The sequence below is a fragment of the Hippopotamus amphibius genome, chromosome 12 (genome assembly GCF_030028045.1).
Source record: "Hippopotamus amphibius kiboko isolate mHipAmp2 chromosome 12, mHipAmp2.hap2, whole genome shotgun sequence".
Classification (NCBI taxonomy): domain Eukaryota; kingdom Metazoa; phylum Chordata; class Mammalia; order Artiodactyla; family Hippopotamidae; genus Hippopotamus; species Hippopotamus amphibius.
The window spans coordinates 55276826-55297762 of NC_080197.1; the positions used below are offsets into that span (position 1 = coordinate 55276826).

The 20937-nt window shown below is 39.4% G+C and overlaps 1 protein-coding gene across 6 annotated transcripts in view; it reads left to right on the forward strand.

The window, feature by feature from the left end:
* The window catches only part of TMTC1 (transmembrane O-mannosyltransferase targeting cadherins 1), a 264322-nt gene that overhangs the window by 97245 nt on the left and 146140 nt on the right, over positions 1–20937 (forward strand). The window lies entirely within an intron of this gene.

Sequence of the window (20937 nt, forward strand, 5' to 3'; positions counted from 1 at the left end):
CTCACTATAGTACAATATTAAATCCAGGATATTGACACGGGTACAATGTATGTGTGTAGTTCTGAGCCATTTTATCATGTCTATAGATTCATATAAGCACCATCACAATCAAGATACTGAATTATTCTGTCAACACAAAGAAGGCCATTATGCTGTCTCTTGTAGTTATACCTTATACCTACCCTCTACCCTGTCATCACCCTAAACCCTGGCAACCACTAATCGGTTTTCCATCTCTATAATTTTGCCATTTTAGGAACATTATACTAATGGAATTATATAGTATATGGCCTTTGAAGATTTATTTTTAGCATACTGCCTTTGAGATCCATCCAAGTTGGTGTGTGTGTCAATAGCTTGTTTCTTTTTGTTGCTGTGTAGTATTGCTGGGTATGGACATACCATGTGGACTTAGTAGCGTTTGTTTAACCATTACCTACTGAGGGACTTTTTTTCAGTTTTGGGCTGTTACAAATAAAGTTACTATGAACATTCATGTGCAGGACACGTGTCAACATAAACTTTCATTTCTCTGGCATAACTGCCCAAGAGTGCAGTTGCTAACTTGTAGGCTAAGTATATGTTTAGATTTTTAAGAAACTGCAGCCTGTTTTGGAGACTGACTGTACCACTTCATATTCCCTCCAGCAATGCAGAGGTCCAGGTTCTCTGGACCCTCTCCAGCATTTTGTATTGTCACTATTTTTTATTTTAGCTGTTGTAATAAATGTGAAGTGGTATCAATGTTATCTCATTCTGGTCTTATTTTCATTTTCCTGATGACTAGTGACATTGAACATCTTTTCATGTGTTTATTGGCCATCCACATATATTCTATAGTGTAATATCATTTCATGTCCTTTGCCATTTTCTAATTGGATTGCTTGTTGATTTAAAACTTTTTTAACTGATGAATTTGGAGAGTTCTTAATATAATATAGAAATATAATATAGATACTAGTCCTTTGTCAAATGACTATCCTAATTTAAAAAAAAAAAAACCTGTTTATTATGGAAAATTCCCAAACAAATTCAGAGTTAGATGAAAGAGAATAATGGACCCTCATGTACACATTTTTCACCGTCAACAATTATCAGTCCCTTTTACACCCTGAAATTATTTTGAAGCAAATCACAGATATTGTATATTTAGTGCATACATATGTCACTAGGATTCTAAGAGGACTCTTAAACAGAACTGTAATAGGACTGTCATAACTAAAAGAACACTAATTCTTAATATCAAATAGGCAGGGGTTACATTTCCCCTTTTTTCACGTGTTTGTTCTAAACAGAATATAAATAGTGTCTATACACTACAATTGATTGATTTGCTGCTAAAATCCCTATTAATCCATAAGTTGCTACTCTTTCACTTCTTTTCTCTTTTCTTTTCTTTTCCCTTCCTTCCTTCCTTCTTTTTCTCTTCTCTTCTCTTCTATCCCCTTCTCTTCTCTTCTCTCTCTTCTCTTTTCTCTCCTCTCCTCTCCTCTTCTCTTCTCTCCTCTTTTCTCTTCTCTTCTCCTTTTCTCAAAGATAAACACAGCCAGCATTAGTTTAAGTAGTGAAAACAGATTTTCTTTGGTAACTGTTAATGGTAGGGGAAAGAGCTGAGCTCCATTTCAGTTTGTGCAAAGGTGATTGGACATTTCAGAGGGAGGATGAGGTGTAGTGGGAGAGGGAGGGAGTGGAGACAAGGGACAATTATGAAGGATTGGTCAGTGTAAGTGCACTTAGGCTAGTTGTGTCTGCTAGCTGGCGGTTACTAAAGTGAGGATTTTATCCTCTTACAGAGACTTTTTCCTTCTCACTTTTTCTGTGGCTTTTTGTTTTTGTTTCTGTTTTTTACTTTCTTTTTTTTTTTTTCTTCATTTTGTTCAGTGATGCTTCCCAGTCTGTGTTTCGCGGAGTGCATCTCCATGATGTCAGTTAATGTATTCTTCTATCTGCTGTATTTCCTGTAAATTGAGAGCTAGATCTAGAGGGTTGATTGCATTCAGGCTTTCTGTTTTGGGCAAGAATATTTTGTAGGTGGTGTTGTATACTTCCAGGAGAAAGTAAATAATTCTGCTTGTTTTTCTTTTTTGTAGTATGAGTTGCCATATGCCTAGATCCGTTATTTCAGTAGGGATGGGAAAATAGTGCTATTCTAATTCTGTCATTCTCTCTTCATTCATTAGCTAGAATATCTACCAAGAGAAACATTCCTTCATGAAATATTTAGTTACCCTAGGGGTACTGTTTTTGTAGGCAATACAGGACAGGTGCCTGATTCTTATGCTTTATTTGCCAGTTTCATTTCTGTTGATGTTCAAATGTCCATCTTTGGTCAGTGGAAGCTTTCTCCAGGCTGATCCCTGTGTCCTTTTGATGCAGCCACAGTTGTCTTCCCTGATATTCCAGATATTCCATGTTCATCTTATCCATTTTCTACCCTAGACCTGGAAACACCTGTTCTCTCCTCTGTTTTAAACTGATTTGATATCGTTCCTTTCTGTATAGTTATGGCTCCTTTGCTTCATGCTGCTTTTGATTTTTAGGGTTTGTTTTTTCTTGGCTTTGATATTGTTTTGTAATCATATAAACACTGCTTCTAAATCTACAAAACAAGGGCTACTCAGAGAGGTCTATCCCAGTCCTCTCGACTCTGTTGCCTCCCTCCATCTGCAGGTAACTCTTCTTTTTTCCTTATTTATCTTCTGCTTTTCCTTCTCTTTTTCGGTTTGGTTTAGCTTTAATTTAAAATAAATAACTCTCCCTCCTCCCATCTTAAATAAGTGGTAGCATATTTTATGCTTTTTTCTCACTGAATAATATATCCTAGAGATTACCCCATAGCCGTATATTAGGGTAATCGTTATTATAGTACAGCAGCTCCTAAGAATTACTGAAGTAGCCCAAGTAATTTAATTTTTTGTCTGCTCTTCAGCCCTTAACTCTCATATTGGCTTTTGAAGATTCTATCTTTTCATATTTTTAACTTTCTTTATAAAAAACTTTTTTAAATGATAGAATTCACTGACTTTTTTTCTGATTATAAAAGTATTTCATGTTAACTGCTAAAAAATTTTGAACTACAGAAAATTATGAAGAAGAAATTAAAAGATATGCATAATATCAGTACCCAAGGGTAGCCTCTGTTAATATTTTGGTACTGCTTTGGTCTGCTTGGCTGTTATAATAAATCACCATAGACTAGGTGGGTTAAATAAGACACATTGGTTCCTTACAGTCCTGGGGGCCAGGAAGTCCAGATTCAGTCCTTGGTGAGGGTTGGCTTACTGATTTGTAGATGGTCTTTTTGTTGTGTCCTCACATAACAGGAAGTAGAGAGAGAAGCAGCTCTCCTGTGTCTCTCCTGATGAGGGCACTAATCCCATCATGAGGTTGTTTCGTAGGTTTTCTGAGTATTGCAGTATTTATTAAATTTGAGTATAATAATGGAAATAGCTGTCTTTGGCAAATGAAAAGTTAAATCATCCAGTTGTGAGAAAGTGGCTCATACAGTATAGATTAAAATTGTATTATTTTGTTCTTCAACCAAATCATATTACATGAGGACAACATGTTTCTTCTTTTTCACACACTGTGGCCCAGCAGCCAGCTCTGACAGGAGTTACTGATCCCCCAGGTGTCCGTGCTGGTGGAGCCCAGCTAGGCCTCCTTCCTGCAAGTCCAGGAAATGCTTCATTTGGCCTCCTGTGGGTGCCCACCTATCAGTTTCTCATAAAGTGCTGGTATGGGAATTTGCGATCAGGCATGATTCTTAATCACCTGCTGCCGAGACCAGCTCGGCGACTCGAGGTGAGTGACGGGTGCCGCAAGCTTGAAGAAGACACAGACACAGACTGAAGAGAAAAGTGGGGGGGGGGGGGGCTCAAGACCTCTGGGATCAAGAGCCCTGCTGACTCATCCCACCGTGGCTTTTATTGAGTTCTTCTGCTAACATTCTCAGGTTACACCCATAAACAATCAAAGGCCTCACATGACTGAGGCAATGATCTTTGTTTGCTTCCTGGGTCGGAGTTGAGCAGGTGCGGATTTGAGCTGGGGGTGGAGAGCAAAACAGCCCTGGGGGCAGGAGACCTCTCTCAGATATTGGGGGTCTGTGCCCCACCCCTGTTGGCCCCTCTGGGACTGTGCCTGTCTTAGGTTGTTCCTCCCTTGAGGAATCTTACCCGTCTCTGGCTAACCAGCCATCCTTCAGGGCCAAACAGGGTGATTTTAGTCTCCACGCCCCACACCCTCAGCTCCTCCACTGCTCAAGCAGGACATTCTGAATCCCATCGCTCAGCCCACATACTTTAACATTTTCAGGGTTTCAGAAAGGCTCCTGAATGTCTTCCCACAACCTGCCTCATAGAATTAGCACTGCTTGCCACCTCCTCACATCTTGAAAAGGCTGTACCCAGTCTCTCACCCTGAGAGATGGCCTTTCTTTGGTTTGAAGGTAGAGTGCAGATGAGACCCCTGGAAGTTGGTTGCTGACTGTGGCAGGGATCAGGTTTCCTAACTTGGGCAAAAGACATATCAAAATAGATTCTTCTGGAGTTTCTTCTTCTCATGATAAATGTCTGTTGTTTCTGTCAGTCTAAAGTATTTACTTAACTTTTATTATGTAGTTCTTCTACATGAGTAGGAGATCACCAAACAGTGGGAAAATCTGTTGATACTTTTGGCTTTATTAACATGTTGTTGACAGTAGCAGGTTCCAGGAAATTGAAACTTTAGTGTATAAAGAGAGTGAGAATGATTTTGAATAATGCTGTAGTCATTAAACCTTGCATATGAGGAAAAGACAATAAAAAGGAGAGGCATGTAAAATAGAAAAACTTTCATAAACTTTTAAACTAAATTTTACCAATATTTAAAAATAAGGATGGATATATGACATTTACTTATAGCAGAGTATAAATAAATGTATCAAAATTACAGGTTATGAGGATTTGGAACTTTAGTTTTGTTAGAATGTTTGCTTTTGTTTGTTTACAGCTAAGATTGATCATTTTAGGTACCATTTATAGATATGGTGTATTTTAAAATCAAGATTGTCAAATTCTTTGTAATTTCTGGTATAAGCTTGATTTGAATTTAGCTTTAAAATATCAGCCTCTACTACAACCAACCAGGCAGCTTTATGGTCCCATAAATACAGTTGTTACAAGTCCATTGATTGCACTTACAGGGGACTGGGTACAGTTTTAGTGGTTGTTAAACATTTGTTTCTTCCCGCTCTCTCTTCCTTTTTGTTGTTTTAACAAAATGATACCATATAGAATACCTTATATTGGTTTATCCAAGTAGAAAAGATTTGTCTGACAGCTGCAAAATGTGGATGAGAAAATTCTAGTTCTCGTGTTTTCAGAATTAACGTTAGCTCAACCAATAAGTAGATATCTTCCACCAGAGAAATACTTGTTTTTGATTAAACTCTTACTTATAAGGAACAGTGAGTCATGGATTAAGAGAGAGAGAGAGTGTGTGTGTGTGTGTGTGTGTGTGTGTGTCTAGAGCGAGGGAAAAAAAACTAATTTTGCAGGACGTATGGTTTGGTTGCTCCTTGGCGTTTTATTCCACTGTACTCCACCAGCCTACTAGAGGATGGCACGCAGGGTGGCCCCCTCCTCCTGGTTTTCCCAGGACACTCCCAGTTTCAGCACTGAAAGTCCCATGTCCCAGCAAGCTCCCCAGTGCTAGGAAGACTGGACTGGTTGGTCACACTTGATGTCAGTCCAGCCTTGTGTATGAAAATCTCTAGGCTCAGGAAACTCCAGACTAGACAATTTTCAGGAAACTTTTAGTTGGGCTTAAGTTTAGTATAGGACAGGAAAAATGCATTTGCTAAAATAGCAGTGTCACATTGGGCCCTTATATCAGTGGGGTTTGTAAAGGGAGTGTTAAGACTTATATGATTAGGATTTTTAAAATTTCATTTTGATGAATTTAATGCCTTCTGTGCAAAACACCAGGCTGAATCTGCAAAAGGAAACTCAGCTGCCTTAAGACAGAAAGAAGCGCTGTTCTTTAATTGAACATTAAGTTACTTTGCAGGTGGTTTGGTGATTGGAAATATAGCAACACTGTAATAGTATGTCAGTGAGAAAATGAAATTAGCTGCAAAGGAAATGGAAACATTAGATTAAACAAGTCACTCTGGAAGTCATTAGGACAATGAAGCTGTCTAGTGGGTATTAAATAATAATGGGTCAGGGCCGCAGCTGGGCACAGGGTGTGGTGGGTGGGTGGTGTGTGAGTCAGGACACCTTTTGCTCTTTGGGGTGAATTAGGAAAAGCCCCCTTCCTCACGGCAGGTTCAGGCAGCACCAGGGTGCACGGGTGTTGAGTGGAGTGTGAGCTGGACTTCAGCCCTTTCAGTCCCCTCAGTGCCACTCTCCAGTAAACTCCTTCGTGCAAGAAACAGCCTGCATTTGACTATCTGACTTCAGTGTTCAAGTGGAATTAAAGGAGCCCCGTGAACGAGAAGAATGCTGAAAGCCAAGTGAAAGCTTTGTCTTCTCGGAAAATATTTTGTTTCTTTCCCTTCTCCTTCCAAGAAGGAGAGAGCTTCTTCACATTTATATTGTGGCCATGAAGGAAAAGCAATAGGGTTTTAGTATTTCCAGCTGAGTTGTGGTCACTCTTATAATAACGGCTACTTTGGGTGCCTTTATGAGCTGGGCACTGTGCCGACCACCTTATATACCCTCACCTCATTGAAATCCTTTCAACAACCTTGTAGGGTAGAATTGATGATGCCCATCTTATGGTCGAGGTACCCGAGACCTAGGGAGATGAACGGGCTTGCCTCGCCTCCCAGGTTCACCAGGCACAGCAGCCCCTGTGATATCAAGAGCACCTTAGGATGAAGGACCCACAGAGATCTTACCTGGCAACCAAGGCATCGTATCCACAGATAATTAAAACTTAGCAAACTGTGATATTATAACATTGTTTTCTAAATGTTTAATTTGGAAAGTATAAGCAAAACATAAATATAAATATATGAATATATGTATGAATAATATGACTGGGACTGGAATTTCTAGTTCCTTTGGCAACTTTTCTACTTAGGCTTTTTATATTATGATTTAAAAAGGAAATCTTAGGTCTAGAAGGATATTAGGAGAAAGTTTCAAAAGTTATATAACCAAAAGAAATATGCATTTGAAAAAATATAGACTTAACTATTATAGATTCCTAACTTATGCAATAGCAGTAGGCATTTTATGCAAACATTAAAACTCTGACGGTTATCTGAATAATGATTGTTTCTGTGTTACGTGTACTCTGTGCTAGGAACCACTGTGATTCTTATTTTTACTGTGAAATCTTAGTTATAGCTGTCACAGGAGCTTTCAGTGTACATGAGCTTTGGAATTTAAAAACAAAACCAAATTGCTGAGAATTGAAGCATTAAAATTTTTGAATTTTTAATAAACATCATATTACGTTTTCCTCAATGTAAAAAATGGAGTTCCAAGGGAAATAAAATTTGAATCCCCCAAAGTAAGATTCTTGTAGGAATAGTGAATTTTAAAGACGTTTGCCAAAATCATGCGGGAATGACTGACCCCAGCTTTCTGGTCCTTGCAGCTCTGACAGTCAGTCCTCCTGCCTCAAATATAAAGGGCTTTAGGGGTTGGAGTTGGGGAAATGGGCTGTCTCTGGATGTTTGTTTCACCAAGAATAGGTTTCTCTTTTCCTGTGTCAACATTGTTTATGTCCCTGTGAATGGTGTTGTGTTTTCTTAAGCCACCTACTCTGCTGCAGGCCTTTGACCACAGCAAGGGCAGTGCTGCAGGGAGGTGATCTATTTCAGGAGCCATAGTCTGCAGGAAGCCCAGGCTGCCAAATGTCCTCCTTGGCCGCTGCGTGAACTCAGTGCTCGGAACCATGTGTGCTTGAGAGCTTCTGGATTTACTCTCTGTTATGAGTTGCCACAGAGCATGTGCATGAGGCGGGGGTGGGTGGGGGGGAGTAGGCCATGCAGGACCTTAGCTTGAAAGCTGGATTGGAGAAAGTGGCTTTGTAAAAGTTTAAGTGAGACTTTCTCCTCTCCCTGCTCTAAATCTAAGCTGCTTGGCTCTGTAGCACAGTCCCCAGCCTAAGTTACTCTCCTGGTTACAAGCATGAAAGTGAGAGAGAGAGACACCTAGCTGGGCCAGCCTGGCCTGTGTTCTACATGGATGTAACAGTGGAGGAGAGACCAAGAAAGGATGCTGACGTGAAACACAAGATGGCCTCTCCCATCAGCAGTGGTGGCTCCGTCTGTGTCCTGGGTACCTAGGGAGCAGGTCAGCTTTGGGACCATGGGGAGAGGCAGTTCTGCTCTAGGTACTTAAAGAGCCCTGGTGACAAGGGTGACACCCGGTAAGCAAGCTTAGGGGCAAGGGAGGCCTGGGTGAGACCACTTTGCCCATAGGTGGCTGAGCAAGAGGCAGACGGATCAACATCAATCAGCATCAACCATACTTAGGGATATTCTACTGCTGTTCAGCCATCAGGGTTTTACAGTTTCAATTTAGCTTTTCTTTATTCAGATTTCAGACACTTGACTTTGAAACACTGAGGAGTGCACCAAGTACAGGAGTAGAGCCTGCTCTGCTGTGTTTTCAGGGAGCCCTCGTTGCCCAGGGCAGGCTGTGCTCACTTCAGTCCCTGTGCAGCTGTGTGGGCACCTCTCCTCTTGGCCCCTTCTGCCTTCCCCTGCTCTCCCATCTTTTGTCCCTCTGGGCCCAGGTCAAGTCTCATCTCTTCCCTGCAGCCGTCCTTCCTTTTCCAGCCCATGTTGATTTCTTCCTTCTCTGAACTCCTTTAGTCCTTTATCACATGCACCTGTCCCTGGGGCTGTGCAGAAAGTACAGAAAGGGTGGTGTAGTGTTGAGATGTGGGCTAGGGCACCCAGGTGCATAGGTTCAAGCCCCACTTTTGCTAATTACTGGCTTTGTGATCTTGGGCAAGTTCATTCACTTCTTTATGCTTCAGTTTTCCCATCTATAAAACGAGTATACATATAACACCTGCTTTATAGTTGTTATTTGTTGTTATTGTTGTTGTGTGTGTGTGTTTAAAGAGTTAATACATGTATTTAGAAAAGTTTCTGGCCTATGTTATTCACCTAATAAATGTTAGCTGTTATTTAAATGTTAAATGTGTGCATTTATTCCTTTCATATATTGCTTCTAGTGTTCAATATTTTGCTTGTTAACTTGCATATTGCTCGGGGAAAGGTTTAAGATGGCAGTATTGGAAGATCCTGAACTCACTTCCACCCATGGACACAACAAGTCTATAACTACATAGGGAGTAATTCCCTCTGAAAGGGACCAGAAAACTTGATAAACAGTCTCTACGATAAAGGGTGAAAGGACAGCGTTGAGATGCGTAGGAGAAACAGAGATACAATCTTGCCAAAGGAAAACCACACCCCAGCTGCGGCAATGCACAATCAGAAGGATCATAAAGTTTTTGGACCTTTTCGCTGAGGAGCAAGGGATCCAAGCTCCACATCAGGTACCCCAATCCGTAGATTCTGCACAGGAGAGATGAGGCCCCAAAACACCTGGCTTTGAAAACCAATGGCAGGCTTCCCTGGTGGCACAGTGGTTAAGAATCTGCCTGCCACTGCAGGGGATACAGGTTTGATCCCTGGGCCAGGAAGATCCCACATGCCGTGAAACAGCTAAGCTTGTGTGCCACAACTACTGAGCCTGTGCTCCAGAACCTATGAGCCACAACTATTGAGCCCATGTGCCACAACTACTGAAGCCCGCATGCCTAGAGTCCATGCTCTGCAACAAGAGAAGCCACCACAATGAGAAGCCCGCGCACCACAACGAAGAGTAACCCCTGCTCACTGCAACTAGAGAAAGCCCGTGTGCAGCAACAAAAACCCAACACAGCCAATAAATAAATTAATTAATTAAAAAAAAAGTAAACCAACAGGGAATACATCCAGGAAAGCCATAATGCTACAGAGGATGGAAACCTGCTTTTAAAGGGCTTGCAAATAGACTCACTCTAGTTAAAAACAATGGATTAAAAAAAAAGCCTGGGACATAGGTGAAGGGGACCCACTTACTAGTCTTGAAGCATCTGCCAGAGAGGGATGCTCCTGGAAACTGAGACAATGGTAGAGGTTGTTTTTATGACCTCAGGCTGGCTACCTTGCTAATACTGGTGCTCGCAGGTGCCATTTTGGAAATCTCCATCTAACCTGTTAGCACCAGTGCATACATCTTGCTGAGAGCCCTGCACCTGCACCTCTGCCAAGCCTCATAGCCTGCCAGGACCTGCAACTGTTTTGGGGGCCAGCCCCACCCACTAGCACACTGCAGCAGCTGCCATGGTCCCACCTCAACTAGAGGACACATAGCCCACATAGGGGACATCCCTTGAAGGGGAAGATATAACGTTTATAAATGTATATGCACCCAACAGAAGGACACCATGATACATAAAGTTAATATTAACAGACTTAATGCAGAAATTGAAAGCAATACAATAGTAGTAGGGTACTTTAACACTCTAGATAGATCATCCAGACAGAAAATCAATAAACATCAAACTAAATGATACATTAAACCACATTGACTTAATTAGGTATGTAGAGAATATTCCATCCAAAAACAGCAGAGTACAGATTCTTATCAAGTGCATATGGAACATTCTCTAAGAGAGATTACATTTTAGGTAACAAAACAAGTCTGAGCAAATTCAAGAAGATTGAGATCATATCAAGCATCTTCTCCAACCACAGTGGTATGAAATTAGAAATCAGTTAGAAGAAAAAAATACAAATGTGGAGATTAACATGCTGCTGAATAACCAACAGGCCATCAAGGAAATCAAAGGAGAAATAAAAAACCTAGAGACAAATGAGAACAGAAATTCAACATATCAAGATCTGTGGGATGCAGCAAAAGCAGTTTTGAGAGAAAAGTTCATAGCAATACAGGCCTACCTCAGGAAACAAGAAAAATCCCAAGCAGACCATCTAACTTTACACCTAAAGGAGCTAGAAAAAGAAGAACAAATGAAGCCCAAAATTAGTATAAGAGAGGAAATAATAAAGATCAGAGTGGAAATAAAGACAAAAAAATAGAAAAGATCAACAAAACAGCTGTTTTTGAAAAGATAAACCAAATCAATAAGCCATTAGCTAGACTAACCAAGAAAAAGAGAGAGGGCTCAAAAAAATAAAATCAGAAATGAAAGAGAAGGTACAACTGGTATCACAGAAATACAGAGGACCATAAGGGACTGCTATAAACAATTATACACCAACAAAGTAGGAAAAAATGGATAAATTTCTAGAAACATACAGTCTTCTAAGACTGAATCATGAAGAAATAGAAAATCTGAATAGACCCATTACCTAACAAGGAGATTGAAACAGTAATCAAAGAGGTTCTAACAAACATAAGCCCAGGACCAGAGAGCTTCACTGGAAAATTAAAAGAAAATTTATTACCTTTACTCAAATTCTTCCAAAAAATTAAAAGGTGGAAAACCTCCCAAACGCATTTTACAGACCTAGCATTATCCTGATTTCAAAAACAGACAATGACATCACTAAAAAAGAAAATTACAGGCCAATATCCTTGATGAACATAGATGGAAAACTCAACAAAATATTAACAAACCGAATCCAACAATATATTAGAAGGATCATACACCATGATAAAGTGGGATTTATTCTAAGGAAGTGAGGATCATTCAACATTTGCAGATCAGTCAACATGATACACTACTTTAACAAAATGAAGGATAAGAATCATATGATCATCTCATTAGTTGAAGAAAAAGTGCTTGACAAAATTCAACATCCATTTATGATAAAATCTTTCAACAAAGTGAGTATAGAGGGAATGTACTTCAACATAATAAAGGCCATATATGACAAACCCACAGCTAACATCATACTCAACAGTGAAAAGCTGAGAGTGTTGCCTCTAAGATCAGGAACAAGACAAGGATGCCCACTCTTGCTGCTTTTATTCAACATAGTATTGAAAGTCCTAACAGAGCAGTTATATAAGAAAAAATAAATAAAAGGCATCCAATTTGGAAAGGAAGAAGTAAATCTGTCACTATTTGCAGATGATGTGATACTATACATAGAAAATCCTAGACTGCACCAAAAAATTGTTAGAACTAATAAATGAATTCAGTAAAGTTACAGGGTGCAAAATCAATATACAAAATAGTTCTTAATACACTAATGGTAGTTTTAATACACTAATAATGAACTATGAGAAAGAGAAATTAAGAAAACAGTTCTATTTACAATTGCATTAAAAAGAATTAAATACTGAGGTATAAATTTAACCAAGGAGGTAAAAGACCTGTAAACCGAAAACTGTAAGATACTGATGAAAGAAATTGAAGATACAAAAAATGGAAAGATAGTTCATGTTCAGGAACTGAAAGAATTAATATTGTTGAAGTGTCTGTACTTCACAAAGCAATCTGCAGGTTTGGTGCAATCCCTATCAACATTCCAATGGCATATTTCAGAGAACTAGAAAAAAATAATTCTAAAACTTGTATGGAAATACAAAAGACCCCTATTAGCCAAAACAATCTTGAGAAAGAAGAACGAAGCTGTAGGTATCACACATCCTGATTTCAAGCTATACTACAAAGCTATAGTAATCAAAACAGCATGGTACTGGCACAAATATGGACACATAGATCAATGGAACAGAATTGAGCGTCAAGGAATAAACCCGCTCATCTATGGAAAATTAATCTACAACAAAGAGCAAAGAACATACAATGGAGAAAGGACAGTCTCTTCAATAAATGTTGGGGAAACTGGACAGTCACATGCAAAAGGATCAAATTAGACCATTATCTTACACCATGCACAAAAATTAAGTCGAAGTGGATTAAAGACTTGAATGTAAGACCTGAAACCATCAAATTCCCAGACGGAAACATGGGTAGTAACTTCATTGACATTGGTCTTAGCCATGATTTTATGGATATGATTCCAAAGGCAAGATAAAAAATAAAATAAAAACCAAACAGGACTACATCAAACAAACAGCTTTTTCACAGTGAAAGAAACTATCATAAAAACAAATAGGCAACCTACCGAATGGGAGAAGATACTTGCAAATTATATAGCTAGTATTAAGAACTCATAAAACTCAACAGCAAGAAAACAAACAACCCGATTAAAAAATTAGAGGATCTGAATTGAGATTTTGCTCAAGAAGACTACAGGTGACCAACAGGCACATGGAAAAATGTTCAACATCACTAATTATCAGGGAAATGCACATCAAAACCACAAGGAGATATCAGCTCACACCTCTTCGAATGACGTATCAAAAAGACAAGATACAACAAATGGAGAAAAGGGAAACCCTTGTGCACTCTTGGTGGGTGTGTAAATTGGTGTAGCCACTATGCAAAACAGTATGGAGAGTCCTCAAAATAATTAAGTAGAACTATTGGGTTGGCCAAAAAGTTCATTTGGGTTTTTCCACGTGATATTTTGGAACTTTTTGGCCAACCCAACACTATATGTCCCACCTATTCCACTTCTGGATATTTATCTGAATATCACAAAAATACTAATTCAAAAAGATTTATGCACACCTCTGTTCATTGCAGCATTATTTACAATAGCCAGAATATGGAAACAACCTAAGTGTTCATCAGATACTACTCAGTCATTAAAAAGAATGAAATCCTGCCATTTGGACCTTGAGGGTATTTTGCTGAGTGAAATAAGTCAGACAGAGATAGACATGTAAGGTATGATTTCAACCATGTGGAATTTTAAAAAACCACGAACAAACAAAAAACGAAAACAAACTTATAGATACAGAGAACAGATTAATAGTTACGGGGCGGGGAGTTGGAGGGTAGGGGAAATGGGTGATGGGGGACAACTGTGTGGTGATGGATGTGGCTTGTGGTGGTGATCACTCTGCAGTGTATACAGATGTTGAACTATAATGCAGTCCACCTGAAACTTATATAATTAAAAATTAAATATTGTTGTTGGAATAGCTTGATGTTTTTCATAGTGATGTAATTGTAGTGGCCTTTTTGTTAATTTCCTAAATTGATCGGGTATCTTCTGGTATCCTGAATTAACATCCTTTAAAACGTATTATTGATATGTTTGTACTTCTGAGAGTAGTGTTTGAAATTTAAGCATCCTCCTGGAGGGTGAAAACAGATTTAGTTGGCGGTGATTGAAAGATAGCAGAGCATTGGTGGTTAAGGGCACAGGCTGGTTTTATGTTTTGACTCTTCTTGCTTACTACCTGTGGGCATTTGGGACAAGTTACTTGACCATGAATGCCTCAGTTTCTCCTTGTAAGAGAAAGATATTGAGTGTACATCTTATAGGACTGTGCTAAGGATTGTACACATAAGAACTGTGCCTGGGGCACAATAAACTTTCACTACTCTTTTTGTTATTATTGTTAACAGCATGTGTGTTTCTTCGGTTTACCAGGTTATCAAATACTCTTTTTCACTGGCTTAATTGTACTTAATTTATCAGTCCGTTTATCCCAATAAAGGGATAAAATCACAAAGTATGATTATAGTTTGTTTTTAATCTTTTTCTTAGTGCAAAAGTTTACTTGTGTATCAGCACAGATTTGTATTGCAAGTAACAGTGATTTCATTTCCATGGGTTTCTTAGAGACTCTGGTGTGCAGCAAGTTTGGACTGATGGGAATAAAGGAAACCCTGTAGCAAATGCTGTCTTTCAGCATCATTGGAGAGGAGACCAAGAGATACAGCTAAAAGGCATGGAATCTGGCATCAGAAAGTCAATTCTGGTTTGGATTCACTGCTCACTAGGTCTAGATCTGCAAGATGGTACCAGTGCTCTCTGTGCTGCCAACCTCATTTGGATCTTTCGAGGATTAAACGTTAGACTGGATTGAAAAGCCCTTTGACATAGAAAATGCCATACAAATACATAATATGCATCTTCTTGTAATAAGTTGTTATTTTGGCAAGTTAAATGTTCTTGTTAGTAGAAAGATTTTATACATGCACTAAATTAATGACCAATTAACATAAAATTAAAGTACATTAAGAAGAAATTTAACACCTAAATCATACTGCTAAATAGATATAACAACACAAACTTTTCTTATTTATCCTTATGAACAGGTCTCGCCACCTACTTGGAAACCTCCCATCTGTTTCTAAATCTGATATCTCAGAAACTTCCTGAATAAGTTTTGTCCATTGTTCCCCCTTTGGGATTTTGGGCACTTTGCTCTTTGTTATGGACCTCAGTGTGGACACAGTACCATTGTCATACAGTGCTGAGGCCCCTCTTCAAGAAGAAATTTTACCACAGCCACAGAATGGAGCATTGAAAGTCAATTTGGGTTTCTGAGTAGACTGAACTTAGAAATTCATTATTGTCTTAAAATAGCTCCTTCCCTTTAGAATCTGCATTTGAATATCAAAGAAGACATCAAAAGTAGGTCTGCTCCTCTATAGAATGCCATTGTTTATTAAGATGTAGATGAGACACTTTATGGGTTCAAGGAGAGTTCATCAAAGAGAGAAACCAAAGACACTTTAATTTCTTTTGTTGTTTTTGTTAATCTTTTCATCTTTTCTAATGTGAGTTGTGTCTTTGCTATGTTGGTCAGCTGAAAGATCTTTCCTCTCTCGTTTCAAAGAGAAGCAGGATTTCTAAACTCCTGTTCTAAAAAGCTCTGAATTCAAATTCTTTTTCTTTCTTTCTTTTTTTGGTCATAGTATGTGACCCTTTGTTAATCTTTACTACACTGAAAGAGGAGAAATTAAATTGGCATGACAGGTATTCTAGAAGGAATTTTGTATATAGCTTTTTATAATTTATTAGTATATATTTTTTTAAAAGATTCTTCTAAAAAAAATTAATATTTATTTATTTATTTATTTTGGCTGCACCAGGTCTTAGTTGCGGCATGCAGCATCTTTAGTTGTGGCATGCATGTAGGATCCAGTTCCCGGACCAGGGATCAAACCCAGGCCCCCTGCGTTGGGAGTGCAGTCTTACTCACTGGACCACCAGGAAAGTTCCAATTTATTAGCACATTGTTAAATGGTAGTAACTTGCAGCTGAGATGTTTGCTACTGGAACTGTTATTAAGGCAAAAATTATCAGGTTTCTGAGAAGGGCTGGAAAGTCTAATATAATATTCTCATTTAATCCACCAGGAATCCTCCAACTCGCTGTCCAGACCCCAAACTGTGAGTTCTTATTTTGTACCTGGTCTAGCACTGGAGAGTAAGGAAAACACAGATAAGGAAAAGCAGTTGAGTGGAGGCAGATGAATATTTTTGAAATTCAATTTGGGTCAGTAAGCATTTACGGATCATTTTGCTATATGTATCCGTTAGCTGGTAACACAATAATTCTGTGTTAACAAAGTTCAGTAACTTAAAATAATAAGCATTCATTTAACCCTCAAGATTGGTGAATTTGTTACCGATTTCAGATCTGGATAGGAGAGAAACAAATGCTGGTAGAAGCAGAAAAGTTGCTTTAATCAGAAAGCCAGTAATCTGGGGCGGAGTTGTGTCCCTAAACAGTCTCTGAAGATTCCATGCGGCCATGAAAATTATTAAAGAGAAAAAGGGGAAGTAATCTCAGTTAATCACTGAGGTAAGGGGTCAGAGTCATCGCCATCCCCACCGTGTGCAGGCTTGTGGACTCCTTGTGATCTTTCTTTAGCATTTTCTTTAGACGCTACCTTGTTCATGCAGTTTGTTTGTGAGATTACTGAAGGGGAAGCTAGGGAAGAGATCTAGTCTGTTAATTACTTCTTCTTCATCTCTATTTCTTTGATCTAAGGAAAGAACCAACAGGTTAGGCAAAGTATCCTGTGATCAAAAGATTCCAAAGGTGCGTTTGGGCCCCAGGTTAGTTAAAATATAGCTTTGCTAAAGTGACAAGACAAAAGGGGCCTCCTGCAGAGAGCTCTTCCTTGCAAATGCAGAGCTCTTTCCTGAAAAAAGCTGTTTACAACTTCGGTGGCTGGTGAGAGCTAAGACCTCTCAATGGGATTTGAGGACTGAGTAGCTAGGGAGGGTAACTTCAGGAAGAAGTCCCAGTTAGCTCTGAATATCTGAACATGATCAACTTAGGAGGTGGATGTTAGTACTTAAAAAATTGGGGGTCAGAAAACTTGGGGTGTGAGTTGCACTCATTAGGAAATTTGTTTTGGATAATCTTGATCTTTTGCTTTTATTTGCCTAAAATCAGAAATTGTTAAAAATGCAGAATTTGGAGATGCCAAGACCCCAAACTACTGTTCACATATTTTTTCATGTGCAACAGCAAATTACCAAGGATCTACTTAAAAGTGAGGGATCAACTAGTATTTACTTCACCCTAATTGCTTGATATTCCTTTTTAAAATTTTCAGTAGGTTTTTCTATGTTGTCCTTTATTTGTCATCTTTGATGTCATCAGTTGGTAAGAACATCCAAGGATCATAATATTTTGAACCTGAAAGGGACCCTGAAACTGAGGCAGGAGACAGATGAGCCCCGAGGGCAAACGATGTGGACTGATGGGATACTCCAAGATGGGAATAACAGGACAATTGAGAGAGGACGCTGGGCCCTGCCCAGATAGAAGATGAGACCACATATTCCTCATCCTTGAAGTCAGGAGACCTCCCCCGACTACACGTGTGCAGAAAGGCTCCTTGGAGGTCAAAAGGGGAGTGGCCAAACCTACCCATAGGCCTCTTGGGTGGAATCCATCTTGGCTAAGAGATGTACATGCACATGTGGGAAAATCCTGAGATACACCAAATATGGACTCTGAACCAGGCAAATCAAAATGATTGGTCAAAGGAAACGGACGAAATGCCCCATAAAAGTGATTCAAACTGCCATGAGGGCGCAACTCTCTCTCTGAGCCTGCCTGTGTGTCTGTCCACATGTACTAATCTTTTTTTTTCCCTAATAAATACTTTACTTGTTTCACTACTTTCCGTAGGAAAACTGGTGGGAATTTTTTTTCTGCAAAGCCGTAGAGCCAGGGCCTTGTCACTGACCACTGGTCTAGTGGCTAGAATTCCATGCTACCACCGCCATGACCCAACCTCAATCACTGGCAGGGAACTGAAACCCTGCTTCAGGCTGCTGCAGGCCAAGGCCACTGAAAATCAAAGCATTTAGTCCAACCATCATTGATACAGGAAGGAAATGAAGCTCCTGTAGATTTGTACCAAGTCATGCGACAAATTAGTTGGAAGCACAAGAATAGAACCCTGGACCCTTGCTTCCCATTCTAGTGGTTTCCTCAGTGGTTTGGTTTTGCTGTTGGCATGTTCTCTGGCATTGCAGGGAAAACAATGGAGAATTTGACTGAATTTGAAACTTATCAGTGATGGCATTTGTGTAGCTCCTTGTGTTTATAAAGCATGCTCAGCTATATTAGCTTGTGATTGAGATGAGTAGCTGAGATAATCTGATATTATGGTTAAGTGTTACTTCTAGTTTCTTAGTGTCCTCCTCTATTGAAGAGGAATTATAATGTTTTTTTCCTCAAGGAATTGTTGAAATTACAAAGAAATTGTAAAGAAATTAGTACATTTACATCACTTAGATTTGTTTCTGACATATTGTTTGCTATTTTTATTGTTATTATTTGTTGTTGTTTGGTTCTAATTCACAGACATTATGGACTAAGGGGGGAAAATGCCATTGTCTGATTTTGTTTTAGGCGGGGGAGGAAGAGGAGTTGCAGAAAATTCAGCTCTTAGAGTTCTCTCTGTATGAGTTTAGGAATCTCAGCCTCTGACCTAGTGTCTACCGAAAAAGGGAGCCACATCATTTTGTTTTATTTTCTCATGTAATTTTGGTCAACAACTGGAAATTGAAATCTTGAAAGGAGGTTATTTTTTTCAACCACTGCTCTCTGTATCATTCTAGGCTTTCATTGCTTTGGGATGCTACATTTTAAGAGTAAATTATTTGGTACCTTTAATTTAACTTTTTGAGGAAATAGAATTTCTCATGGAGGCAGAATTTCTAAATGAAGGAACACTTTATAAATATATCTCACTGAAATAACCATCATAGTGAGCTTTCAGTGAAACAAAAATTGAATTAACCTAACTTTAACATCTGAAACCCTGTGATTTGTTTTATATAAAGGAAACCACTTCTAATTTTTCTACTGTGTTGAAATAAATAAGCAAGAGAGGGAACCTGAGGAGTGAAGCTTCTAAAAGCAGACCAACCCAAGAAGGACTTTTTCATTCAGCTGTGTTGCAACCCTTTTGTTTCCCACACTGCCTTCCCCTTTCCCTTCTTGCTGCCACTTAGCCACATCCTGTAAAGGAATAGCAGGAATATCCAGAGCTGGTTTTTGTTGAGTTGGCCTGAAAATGATAGTGATAGTAGAGAAAAGGCTGAGAAAATGCACGTAGCAGTGCTTTAACTTTTTGGAATCACAGACCTAGCTGACACTGGAGATCAAAGCCAAGGACTTGGCCTCAAAGAAATGCACAGATGCAAATATACAGAAAATCTCGTGTATAGTCTCAGGAAGTGGTGGACTCCCTAAAGCCCATTTCGGGACAGAAACGATGCACCTGCATCATGAGAGCTGACAGTATCCCTGGCCTTCCTCCTTGCCAAAGTCTGTTTTGAAGCTAAGGGAGAAGCAAGGATTTAAATGTGTGCTTGTGGTGGATCCAGTCCAGGGCTTGCTAAGAGCTGACAGCGTGTATAGTTTTCTGGAAGAAGAAGAGGGAAGCAAGAAGGAAGGGACCTGCCTCTGAGTCCTCCTTGCTGTGCCATTTGGACACATTTAGTTGTTACAAAACAGGAACCACATGTGTCTTGGAAGCAGTCAAGTTAGATGTTTCTTTGTGAGATACTAACCCACTCAGGTCTTGCAAAAGGATCTCTCTCCTTACAGGACATCCTTGCTGTGTGAAGATACCACATTCAAATACAGATTTTAAGAGATACTAGGGGAGGATTCCTTTGAGGAAAAACTATTCCTAAAAAAATAAAGGAAAAAAATGAAAAAAGGCAAGGGAAATATGGATGAGGTGGGAGATGTTTACTGGGTTATGTGGTTTGATTTGACTTTTTTTCCTACACTTTATACTTTAAAATATAGAAATGTGCCTGTAGGTGAAAAGGACTTGCTTTAGGTTTTCCTGAAGTTTGTTGACAGCCTCCTCTTGCTTCCCTTTCATCGTCTTTATTAAAACCAGCCAATCACGTGTCTTCTGTGTGCATATATAGAGCTCCCACTTTGTACAAGTGAGTGAGCTGTGGCAGCTGCAGGGTCCACATAAGTTGCTGCCCCTCTAGAAGTGACATTCTTGTAACCTAGTATGGTTCCAAAGGTCATAGGCAGGTGAGGAAATTATCCGTTGCATATGGGTGAACTCTGGTCTGATCACCAGTGCATTGTTACCTTGGATAAATTACTTAACCTTACACAACCTTAGCATCCTTTTCTTTTTAGAAGTAGGACATTTCTGAGCTATTTTGTGGGTGGAAGATATTGTCCCTCTCAAATTACATTCAGTAGGCAAATGAACTCTTATTTTGTTTAAAATCATCCCTGTGACTCGCGTAATATAGTTGCCAGAATGCCTGGGTCATTTGGGATGAGGTGGGATAGTAATATTTATAGCAGACTGTGCTAGGCTGTGTTCCATATATTATCACACTTATTCTTCACAACTTCCCTGTGAAGTAGATACCACTATTATCCCCTCTTTTATAAGTGAGAAAGATGTACAGAGAGGATCGAAAACTTGCCCAAGATCATCCAGGCAGTAGGCAGCAGAGCTGGGGGATTGAAACCATGTGGTCTGGCTCCAGAAGCCATGCTCTTAGCTGTGATCCTTTCCAGCCTTCTTTTGAGCTTTAGTGCATTCACACTGAAAGGAAAACTTTATGCGTGTGGACTCT